Source organism: Juglans regia, chromosome 7 (genome assembly GCF_001411555.2).
Source record: "Juglans regia cultivar Chandler chromosome 7, Walnut 2.0, whole genome shotgun sequence".
NCBI lineage: Eukaryota > Viridiplantae > Streptophyta > Magnoliopsida > Fagales > Juglandaceae > Juglans > Juglans regia.
In genome coordinates, this window is record NC_049907.1 from 27,598,518 (window position 1) to 27,611,631 (window position 13,114).

The window sequence follows — 13,114 nt, forward strand, 5'->3', positions numbered from 1 at the left end:
CGATGGCGAGTGAGAGCTTTGGTGAAAATATTAGCAAGTTGCAGTTTAGTGGAAACATGTGGAAAAGTGATAACACGAGCTTTAAATGCTTCACGGATAGAGTGACAATCGACTTCAATAAGCTTTGTGCACTCATGATAGACAAGATTGGTCGTAATCTGAATTGCACTTGTATTATCTGCATGTAAAGGGGTAGGACCGATCTGAGAGAAGTCTAATTCAACAAGCAAGCCACGAAGTCAAATCATTTCAGAACAAGTAAGAGACATCGCTCGATACTCAGATTCTGTAGATGACTTAGAGACTTTGTCATACTTCTTACTCTTCCAGGAGATCAACGCATGACCTAAGAACACACACCAACCAGTGATAGAGCAACGTGTATCAACACAGCCAGCCCAGTCAATGCCACTATAAGCAGCAAGACGAAATGAAGTGCATGTAGGAAAAAATAAACCACGGGCAGAAGTGCCCTTAACATAGTGTATAAGCCTAAGGACAACAACCAAATAAAGATGACGAGGAGTTTGAAGAAACTAGCTGACTTGTTGTACACCAAAGGAAATGTCTGGTCTAGTAATGGTGAGGTAGACAAGGCTTCCCACCAACTTCCGGTATAAACTTGGATAAGCAAGTAAGCCACCCTCCTCTTTGCGAAGCTTGACATTCAATTTCTTGGGAATATCGAAGTGGCCTCTTGTAGTCCAATTGTAGTTGTCAAGTCATTAGCATACTTATGTTGATTGAGTGAAATACCAGATGGACTACGATGCACCTCAAGACCAAGAAAGTATGTAAGAGACCCAAGATCTTTCATATGAAAGGAATCTAAGAGATGTGTCTTGAGCTAACCAAGCAAAGTAGAATTGGAATCAGTGATCACAATATCATCAACATAAACCAAAAGGACAACAATACTCTTGTCTAATTTTTGAAGAAACAAGGAAGAGTCATACTTGTTTTGCTTGAATAAAAATTGTAATAAAGTATTTCAAAATTTATTGATCCATGCCCTTAGGGCTTATTTGAGACCATAAAGAGAGTGATGAAACTTACATACATGTTGAGTCGGAGAGGAAAACAATCCCTCTGGGTGGGGATGATGGGGCTTCATATAAATGCAATCGGTAAGATCCTAGTGAAGGAATGCATTCTTGACATCCATATGATGTAGTGGCCAACTATTGGAAGCAGTAAGAGAATAGTATGAATCGTATTCATCTTAGCCACAAAAGCAAAGTCTCTTTGTAATTGACATTGTATTCTTAATTATTCCCAAGTGCAACGAGCTGAGTTTTGTAACGATCCAAACTCCCATCAGATCGGACCTTGACTGAGTACACTCATTTGCATCCCAAAGGAGTAATGATAAGAGGACAAGGCTCAATGTCCCAGGTGTGATTGGCCTCTAGAGCAGCGATTTCTTCCTGCATAACTTGTCGCCAACATTCATATTTGGTAGCTTGTGAATAGGATATGGAAATATCAAAATTGGACAATCTAATAGTAAGAGCTAAAATAGAATAACCAGAACTGGAAGAAGGAAATCCATACCGATCTGGAGGTAAAAAAACTCGAGGAGAGCGACATACCATAGGTGTTGGAGGTGCTACAACTGACTGGATCTGGAGCGTGGTAGCCACCAGATGGGACTGTGAGCGAGGACGTCTTGTATACACAATACCTTGTTTAAAACGAGAAATGACTGGATGAAGATCCGAGAGCTGCTGCTCAAAGGAAGGGAGGACGATTGTAGAAGAGGAGGGCAAAGAAGACATAGGAAATAAATGTTGATTTTCAAAGAAAATAACATTCCGAGAAATACGTGTACGATGCAACGTAAGATCATAGCAAACAAATTCATTTTAACACACATTATATTCCAAGAATGCACATCTCACAGCTTGGGCAGATAATTTATACTCCTCATGAGGAAGTACGAAAATTATTGTAACTAGGTTGTTTAGCAAACAAGCAAAAATAAGGAGATTCCATCTATAAAACTTGGGAAGGTAAACGATTAATTAAGTGAGTAGCAGTTTTCATAGTCTTGACCCAGAATATGGAAGGAACAGAGAATTCTAACAAGAGAGTACGTACCACATTTAGAAGATGACGACTTTTGCGTTTGACTACTCCATTTTATTATGGAGTAGCTAGATATCAATATTGATGAATAATACTTTTAGAAGCCAAGAACTCATGAAACTCATTAGACAAATCTTCACCACCAGAATCTGTTCGTAATGTCTTAATAGAAGCAAAAAATTGATTTTCAACATGTGCTAATAACACAGTGAAAATACGAAAGACCTCAGATTTAGAGTGAAAAAAGTATACCCAAGTGAATCTGCTATGATCATCAATAAAAGTCACATAATATTTAAATTTTTCATATGAATTAGCCAGCAATGGTCCCTAAACATCACTATGTATAAGATCAAAGTAGTGAGAAGCTCTACTAGCATGCAAAGGAAATGTAAGAGTTTTTATTTTACCAAGCTTGCAAGAAGCACACTCAAGAGAGGAAGAACACCATTCTTTATTACCCAATAAACAAGAGTTCAATACATGAGATAAGATCTGAGTATTGGGATAACCTAAACGACGATGTCACACCATACTCAGATCTAGAACATTATTACAAGCAAAAGACAAAATAGAAGGAACTGAAGAAAGTGCTGGAATAGGTAAAAGTAATGGAAACAATTGCCCACCTTAGGTCCCTTTGCAATTAGCCTCCCCATTACCTGGTCCTGCACAACACAACCATCACCAGAAAAACTAACAGCACAATTATTATCAACTAACTAACCAACGGAAATCAGATTTGTGGAAAGTTAAAAAGCAAGAAACATATTAGTGAACTGAGAAGAGACATCTCCAACATCAGCTATTGGCAAGGAACTGTCATTGGCAGTTTAAATAACAGATTTTCCAGCGTAGGGCTGAACATGACACAAAATAGTGGGATTATTTGTCATGTGATTAGAGGCCCCCGAGTCCACATACCATAGTTTAGTAGAGTTTTTACCTTGGAACCTCATTGCCGAGAATGTTGAAATTAGCATTTCCTGCACCATTTTGGGTGTGCAATAATTCACTGCAGGAGGGGCAATAACAGATGAATCACCTGGAGAAGAGGCATGTACCGCAGAAAGCGTTGCTGGAGGTACCATGATAGAAGTCTGAAACGCTTAAGCCTGACGATTCTGTGGCAGTTGTGACATTCCTTGATAATCTGACCCTTTTTCTTGCAATAAGAGTAGAATTTTTTGAGACAATAGGCAGCGATATGCCCATATTCCTTGCAGTAAAAATACTGCAAGTTTTTGGAAGTCATAGGCGATCCTCGTCCTTGGACAGCATAAGCCTCAGTTGCTGAACCTAAATTGCCATTGGATTGCTCCAGAGTAGTTTGAGTACAAAAACGTTGTTCTTCACGAAGTAACTCACCGAAACAAACATCAAGAGAAGGAATAGGAGATCTGTTCAGCAGAGAGGAGCGAACATATTCATATTATGGATGTAGTTTCATAAGAAATTGATCACGCCGACTAGTCTCATGAAGATCCTAAATAGTTGTAACCATATTAGTATATTCATTCCAAAGAGTTAGAAATGTTGAGTAGTAGTCTTGGATGGAAAGACTGTCATGGTGAAAAGTGGCAATCGCATGCTCTAACTGAAAACGACGAGCATCGTTATGTTGATGATTAACTTTCTTCAAGTAATTCCACACAAATTGAGCAGAGCAATAAGACCACAAGTTGGTAACAATATGTGGCTCCACTGAACCAAGAAGCCAAGACATGACTCGAGTATCAAGTACAACCCATGAAGGAGAAGACACTAGATCCTTGGAATTGTCAGTGTGTGATGATGGTGCAGCATCCGTGCCATCAATATGGCCCCAAAGATCTTTTCCCTTGAAAAAACATTCAAACTGAAATGCTCAGGTAGAGTAATTTTTTCCTGTAGACTTGACACACAGAGGTGCAGAATCCATTGCAAATCAGTTAAACCCGAGACAAAGCAAACAAAAAAAATAACCAAATGAGATCGAGATGAAGAGAGAACCCAAGACCTGCTATTGTGCGAGAAGAAGCAAGAATCTGTCAAAACACACAGAGACGTCGGAATCACCACTAGAGGACTACATCGACAGTCACAAACACAAATAGGCGCTGGAATCACCACCAAAGGACTGCTCCAACAGCCACCCAACCACAGAAGTACCGAAATCACCAAGAGAGGGCTGCGCCAACAGCCACCCAACTACAGAAATGCCGAAAAACACTAGACCAGAAACATGAATGCCGAAAGTATTGAAAAAAATCGAGGAAAGCAAAAAAAATAATTAAGAGACAGCTCTTGATACCATGTCAAAGTTTTTCAATATGGCTGAAAATCTACCATGGCCTTGAGGATCTTTTGCATTATATAGACTTTACATATACATGCTTTACATAAAAAGAAGTAAATGCCCGCATGATTCTAACCATATACATGTAAACGATAATCTGTCAACAAACATACTAACTGTACAAAAGAATATTCTGCTGTGAAATGGAGAAATAAGGAAAGAATTATGGACAGCAAAGCTGTCCATTGACACCCTGCATAAGAAAAGAGAGTTTAATAACATAATCTACCTCCTAGTTGAATGATTTATTGGAACATGAAAAAATTCAAACAGGCAGTACTTTTTCTCTTTAACCCAAAAATGAAGAAATAAGTATAAAAACACTCAAATGCTATACTCCACTAAACTCTACAAGTTGTTACAACTGTTCAATTATGGTAAAAGAAGAAATTATCCAGCAAAAGAATCCATATCAGCATTTTTGGCAATGTCACAAATTACCTGAAAATTAAAGAAAAAATATTGGCATCAGCCAAAACACCTCACATGTCAACCGGTTTTACAGTTTGATTTTTTTTCCACTCGTTGCAATCGACAGTTTCATGTGAAAGAGAACACTTGAAGAGAGAGAAGTGATAGACGTTGATGAGAGAGTGAGAGCTTGATGAGAAAGAACACTTGAGAGGAGAGAGAGAGAGAGAGAGCTTGAGGAGAGAGGGAGAGGTCTGAGAGAGAGGTCGAAGAGAGAGAAGGCTTGATGAGGGAGGTCAAAGAGAGAGAGAGCTTGCGGACAGAGAGAGACGTAGATGAGAGAGAGCTGATGAGAGAGAAGCATCTAACATTTTAAAAAAATAAAAAAAAAAGTGTGTAGTGCGCAACGAAACAGTTGCGGATCCCTAGCAAAGCTCAAAATTAAATGGTTAGGCAAAGGTAACAAGAAATGGAGATTCTTGCTCAACCCCACCATCGAAGAAGTATGGTAATGACCAACAAGACTAACAACATCAAACGTTGTCCCATAAACATTGTACGACTACCTACAAATGCATGTCATCTTAGTGCGGTTTAAAGAAAAAAAGGCTTCAAAGAAGTTCGATGGAATTACAAAGATAAGAGCAGGTGGGCTGTTAAGCCAATGTACAATTACACGTATGACATATAGGCCAGTTTGTTAGCATTTCTAATAGTTAGTCACAAGCAAGCCCCACTGAGCCTTAAATTCGTATGCCAATATAACTTGAGAGTTTTCCTTTGCTCTCACATACAAAAAAAAAATGCATTATTTATTTTTGAGAGCCCAAGCACCAGGTCCTTCATCAAAGTCAGTCAGAGCATTGGCATTGGTTTCATCAAAGCCATTTTCAAAATTTGATAAAAATTACATGTTTTCTTTAAATCCAAAACCTCCATAACCAGAACCCCATATGTTAATTAATAATTTAATTTATACTTAAATTATTGTTTTCCAACTAATTTTTTTCCTCAGAAAATGGAAAATCAGTTAGAAGAATCATTAATTCTTATTCAAACAGAAATTTAAAATATATATAAAAAAATCATTCAGTTACACTTTCGGTCAAAATCATTAGTCCACGTAACATTTTCAATACAATATGACAACTGGGAGGAAGAGTGTCAGGTCATTTTACTCCAATGGCATTCAGCAGCAGGGTCCTCTATTTAAATTGGCAAGACAGAGAGAGCAAAACTTGTGTTTGAATTGGAGAAACATACGACATGCAACCAAGAAGTAATAAGCACAAGAGACAGGAAAATACATTAGAAATCAACTGGGAATCTTTTCTCACCATGAAAGAAAGAAAACTCGCAATAAGCTAGTTCATCAATATAACTGCTAACTACAGAGCAAATTCTTGAAAAAGAAGCTATAGGATTTGGATAGATGAACATCTACCACCATACCATTGTAGCTCCAATTAAGTGCACATAATATTTTGAATTTGTTTTAATCACTACAAGCTATGAACAAGCTGCTATCATACAAGATATGAACAAATAATTCATCCTCACATGAACTAGTACAGTGAGGTAAATATCATCAAGTAACATACAAGATATGAACAAGCTGCTATCATCACACAAAATGTTGTCATTAGAAATTCCAGTTACACAACAAGTAAGCAATTCCACTTACACAGCAAGTCCAGGGGCACATATACAATTTCAATCTATGGCAAATACAAAAAGGCTACATATCAACTTCAAAATAAAAAACTTTAGATCTCATAGTGGCTGCCCAGCCACTAAAAGCTGGAAATCTAAAATCATAGCCAACAGTTACACACCTCCATCAGATGTGGATGGAGATTTCTCGGATGTACCTTCGGAACAATTTAAAGATTCCTTATAAATTTTTCTCTGAATATTTAGAAAGTAGGCTTGCTGCTGAATGCCAGACAGATCATTGCTCATAATCTCCACCTCAAACTTTCTCTTATCAAGTTCTAGTTGTGCACCTCTATTGTCATCTGCCTTCGTCACCCATGATCTCCTCTCTGCCATGAACAACCGTCTATCCTCGGTCATTTTTTCTAACGCCATGTTGAACTCAGCATCACATGATTCATGGGCCTTCCGCTTCCTCAAGTTATCTTTCTCAGCTTTTTTGCCTGGAGGCCTCTCAACGTTCTCCTCCATAATGTCGTCGGCAACTTCACTTGACTGCTCATTAGGTGGACATTTATCATGTGGCTTTCTCCTCGTATTCAGTGAAATCATGTATTGCTGACATTTGGGTTGGTGTATCAAAAGACACCAACAATGCTCCAATGTGAAGTTCCTCTTCTCAATCTCTTTGTACATTATTTTTGCATTTTCAATCTAAAAAAGTGAAGGAATATTATCAGAAAATAAATCTTAGATAAATAAATACATTATTAAAAGAAAATGGTACATACCTTGTCTTGCTCGGTCGCACCACTTGGATGCAATGACTTTATCTGCGCTAGAAATGCACAAAGCTTGTTTGTGCATTTTTGGATCATGGACCAACGATTGATCAATGACCCTACCGAACGGTTCACAGTATTTGGTTTTTTATACTCGTGATAAAACTTAGAAATTATGTCCCACATTTGAGTGAATTTTTTATCAGTACCCCGTATGGCATCAATGCTAATGTTGAGCCAACCGGAGACAAGTAAGTTATCTTCCTAAACAGTGAAAGATGCACCGTTTTGAACTTTTTTGGCCGAAGACCTTTTTTCACCGTGAAGGAGGTTGTTTGGACCACAACATTAGAATGTTGCGTGTATGTTGGAGTGCTATTACAACCTTCTCCTCCACTTTGTAAAAAAGTGGTGAAGAAGAGGTCCTCCTCAAATAGAGTGTCCATCCTTGAAGAATCGTAATGTTTAAGTTGTCAGAAAATAGACAAGGCAGCACATACAAGGTAGAAAAATAGATAAGACAACACATACAAGGCAAAAACCAAACAAGGCAGCACATACAAGACAAAAAATAGACAAGGCAACACATACATTTTCTGTCGTAATTACTTTGATGACAATAATTACTCATGAGGAAAACTAATTTCAATGAAAAAAGGAAAGCAAAGAAAAAACAGAAAAGGAAGAAAACTCTTCTGTGTAGTGAACTGAACTATGATACAGTCTAGGTAATTTCAGTAACCTGTAATACGCATAAAAAGGTTGGTTGTGTAATATGGATATTAACAATGGCAGACTTGACTAGAAACAATAATTTTCCAATACTCTACATGGCTTTTATTTCTATAGGGGAAAATACATAAATAGAACAAAGAGTGGAGCATTATGCAGCGTGCTTTTGGAAGATGTACATGGAACAAAGAGTTTGAAGCAAGCCCGCCACAGATCAAGAGTTCAACCATAATGTAACAATATGTAACACTGAAGAATTACTTCTGAAGATGTGGGTCTAAAAAATTACAGGTTAAAAATTGCAGGTTCCAGAAGTCTTTCCTAACAAATAAATCATTCAAAGTTGTATTGAACTTGTGAAAATATTAACACCATCTTCACACTACACTAAAAATCATACATAAGAAGTGTTTTATATTTGACTCATATTTAAAAAGAAAATATCTGAAAATACTTTATTACCCAAATTAATTATAAGACATGCAAATCATTTGAAAAAAGTGAAATCCATCATAAATAGTGAGTTTTTTTCTCCTATAGTGGCATTCAAGCTATCAATGTAATGCATATTACAGTCGAGATGTTCCCATTATCATGGACCAATCTAACTTCTGTGTACAATACATTACAGTCTGCAGATAAATTATCACACACTGGGGATGCAAATCTAGAAATATACCAACAATACAATACAGAAAGAAAAATAAATACCCTTTTCCAAGTGGTTGCTTGACAATCCACAACACTGATGCGCTTGAGAAATATTTAGATCATCAAATTAAGTGAAAAAAAAAAGACTATCGACGCCAAAATGTCCAAAGTTAATAAAATATTTAAATAAATGTATATCGGAAAATAGGCTTCATGCAAAAAAATATGAAAGTTCTAGACCAAAAAAGGGGCGGGGGATTTAACCCCAACATGAAAAAATATCCAAGTGCTTGCAAGAGATTTGCAAGATGTACTTAGCAACATGAAAAAAAGGGGCGGGGGATTTAACCCCAAACTACAACCATTTCTTCAAATGCACCTTAACTATCAAAGCTCATCAAAAACTAGGGTTTCAAGAGAAAAGAAAGGAGATGAACAGTAAATGAAAGAAGCTCGTGCAAACCTGAATGTGGCTCTACTTTGTTTCTTTCGCACTTTGCTTGGGTGAACCTAAATAGTGAAGCGAAAGGGGGCACAGTGATTCGCAAAAACGAGAGAAAGAGAGAAATGACGATTTACAAAAACGAGAGAAAGAGAGAAAGGGGCACTGCGGTTCAAGAGAACGAAAATGGAGAGAAAAGACGCGGGGAGGAAAAAAAAAAAGCCGTTGCGGGATTAAAACACAATAAAAAAAATACATTTGCTTGATGAATAGTAACACTTCAAATTTGAAAGATACTATGGATTTACTATAGCTCACAACTTCTCATCTATCCCTTTGATGAATTCAATGCTGCTGGATTTTGATCAAATTCATCAAATTTTACATTTGACTAGGCTTTTGATGAAGCTAATGCCAATGCTCTCAATGGAAACAAGATGTCGTATGTTAGACACTGCTAATACCAGTGAATTGTTTGGCTTGAACACAAAGGGGTTAGATGTCAAGGAGAGTTTATAACTTTATATTGGAAGAATAGAACCAACTTCATCTGCCAACCTCATGCAGTCAAAATACATAATGGCTGAGGTTTTAGTTTTATCCTTGACCTTTTGTTCAAACACATTGATCAAAATTCTTAGGACAGGAGAAATTTAAGATGATTATCGTGGTTGATACACAAAATTCTTAGAAGGATGAGCAGAGACGGGAGAAAAAGTACAATAGAGAATGCAAGAACATAGCTTCAAAATACACCAATGCTAAAAACATAAGCAAGTAGCCATGTGAATATAAATATAGCCATTTATCAAACTTCTCAGGACAAAAAATGCCAACGGGCCTACAATTTGCAGGCTGATGAAAGCATTATTGCACTTTGCATACCAAGGGGAGAGAGAGAAACTACGGAAATTATTTTTAGAATTTAAATATTTCTTTTTGTAAGTATTTGAGAAGTTAAGTATTGCAGGCTTGATTGCCCCAATACCATTGTTTTTTTTTTTTATTGGCACTAGGTGTCCAGGTACAGCGTCCCGACTAATCCTGGAGATACACAGGCCCTCGACAAGAAATTTTCCGCAAGTGCACCTCGAATAATTCAAAGAGAAAATCTCTCGGTCCGATGGTGCCTTGAAATTGTTTGAACCCAAGGAGATTTGAACCACTTGGGAGGAGCATATCCCCAAGCCCAAGCCCTCTACCACTTGAGCCAACCCCTAGGGGTTAACTGCCCCAATACCATGGTGTAGTTCCGTAAGAGCGTGTCATCATTTAGGTTGTGTTTTCGCTATCATTTGAGAATAACGTATAATTAGATGAAGCATAACAGGCTAATTTTGCTATATCCTTCTCTGCAGTCAAGTAATAATAAAGGAGGGTCATTGTTTCAGCTGAATATAAACAACTATAAAGTTGTTCTTGTGCTTGGGAAACAATAACTCTTATGCATAGGTACAGTTATTAGAAAAAATATATAATATATATAGGTAGAATTCACAGAAATATTATTCCCAGTCGCTCTAGATGTATGACCACCAAAGAAGTAAACAGCCCTCGCTTGGAAATGCTCCAATGCAAATCCTGGCTGACTCAGGAATACACCTAATGAGAGAAGAAAAGGAGATTAAAAAAAAAGTCCTAAAAAGCTAAAGCCTAAAGCTAGGAAAGCATAGAAAGGCTGTCATCGAATGGATAAGTGAATTATAAAACAAAGCCTTGAGTTCTTCCAGAGTCAGCAAATTGGGACAATTTTCCATAAGATCTCACTGCGGTGACCCAAACCACCCTTTCCAACATGCTAATAAATCCATCGCTCGTCTAGGCATCAATCATGGGAATCCATATAGGCTAAGCACTGTCTGCCACAAGGAGTTGGATACCTCACAGTTAAGTGAGAGATGACCACCAATTCCCCATCCCGCTTGGCCATACAGCACCATTCTACCAACAAAATAGATCTCTTCCTTTTTTTGATAGGTAAAATGAAATATCTATTCTTCAATCCATACAGGGTAAGAATCTTCTCCAGCACAGCCGTCCAGACAAAGAAGTTGTTCTTGAGGGAGCCTTGCTCTTCCAAATGGTCTTCCATGGGAAAGATATGTCACTGTGGGAAACTAATGCATTATAAAACGAAAACTTCAAACACCCCTCAGATGGATATGCGCCAGCACAACTTATCTACACCACCCTATCTCTATATGAAAGCATACAGCCGAGCATAAAAAAGGTAAAGTAATCCACCTCCCAATCCTGAATCACACATGTAAACACCATATCCCATTGAGGAGAGCCATTGGACAGCTGTAAATTGCTTGGCGTCGATGCTTCCTTGGCCCTGGCAAGGTTAAATAGATCCAAGAAAACTTCTTTGAGGGGCTGATCTTTGCACCATACATCATACCAAAACTTTATCTTTAAACCATTGTCCAATTTTTCCTATATATTGTTGAATAATAAACTTAATTTAGTAAATGTTAGATGAAGAGTTGTGTCTTTTGGTAGATTCATGAACTAGAGGGTTCATCTTGAAAGAAGTGATTCATGTACTTGGGTGTTCCTGTACTAGGGAAGTTCATGTATTAAAGTAAATGCTAGGTGAATCTACAAGCCTACAAATACCCATGTATGCATTGGCACAAAGTAAGCCACTTGAGAAATAATTCACTTAGAGAAATTTCAGAAATAGTCTCTCATCTCTTCCCTCTAGAATAGAATATCAGTTTCTCTCTTCCAACAAACTAGATTCTGCTCAAAAAAAAAAAAAAAAATCGAATAAAAACAAAAATTTGACCCTATTAAAATCCATCGCCTAAAACTATAAAAAAAACTTGATGTATATATTTTATTGTATTCGACATTCTACTACAAAAAGTTGTAATCAATAGAATTTGATGCATCTTTTTTCCCTCTTCATAAGAAAAACCAATTACACTATAAGTGCAAAGGACAAACTTAAGTACACAGGGAATTTACAAAAGCAAACATCAAACAAAAGCAAAGAGCAGGAAAAAGAGCACAAACCACTACAAATTCATAATTAACTACATTATCAATATAGTTATCAGAACCAATCTAAAAAGGTACTCTCTGATTACTTACAAGGCTACAAGACTTGCTTGTGTAGACAGGAAGTTTTAAGAAAAACATGAAATACTTCCCACTAACCAAACAAGACTCACAACCAAAGAACTGATAAAATAGAAATTCTAAATAAAAAAATTGCTAAAATAACCATATATATATAATTTCTAATATATAGAATTTAGAGGGAAATTAATTAGTGAATCTCATGCTGGCTTCGAAACTCTTCACGTCAATCCTCTAACAAGCTATCCCCACCACATAGACAATTAAGATAGGTCAACTTGTCTACAAGGTAAATCAATTTCCAAGAATCTTAAGAATAAGCGAAATGTTGGATAGGGAACACCAGCTGGGAAACTGAAGATAGACTTTTAGATGCATGCACCTTCAAAAGCGGTTATGCATGGTATAATTCTCACTTTTTTGCTCATTTAGTTATAGGCCATCATGATAACTGTAGTTGTACTCTTTGATGGTAGCAAATAGAGCACTTCCAGCAAACTGCAACAAATGTAAGCATGTCACAAAAATAATATAAGAATGATTATGAGCCAACATGAAATTTAAAACTTAAAGAGAGAGAGTCTAAAATATTTTTTTTCATCATATTACCTATAAAAAAAATCTAAAATATTTTTTTGAGCCAACCTCCGGTTTGGTGTAACCACAACTGAAGTTGTGTCAAACTTCCAATTTTAGTGTCAATGCCCCTCACAATTATCAAGTTTTATTATGTTCTGATTGTAAGGTCCAAAGTGTAAAATCATAATTTTATTCCAAAATGGTTTCATCAGGGGGTGACAACATCTAGACTCAATGCTTGTAGCTAGCAAGTGCCTTGATAGCTGAGTCAGATCAGGGATTCCAGGTGTGGTCTGCAACTTGATTTGGAGAAGCCGTATGATATTGTGAATTGGGGCTATGCCT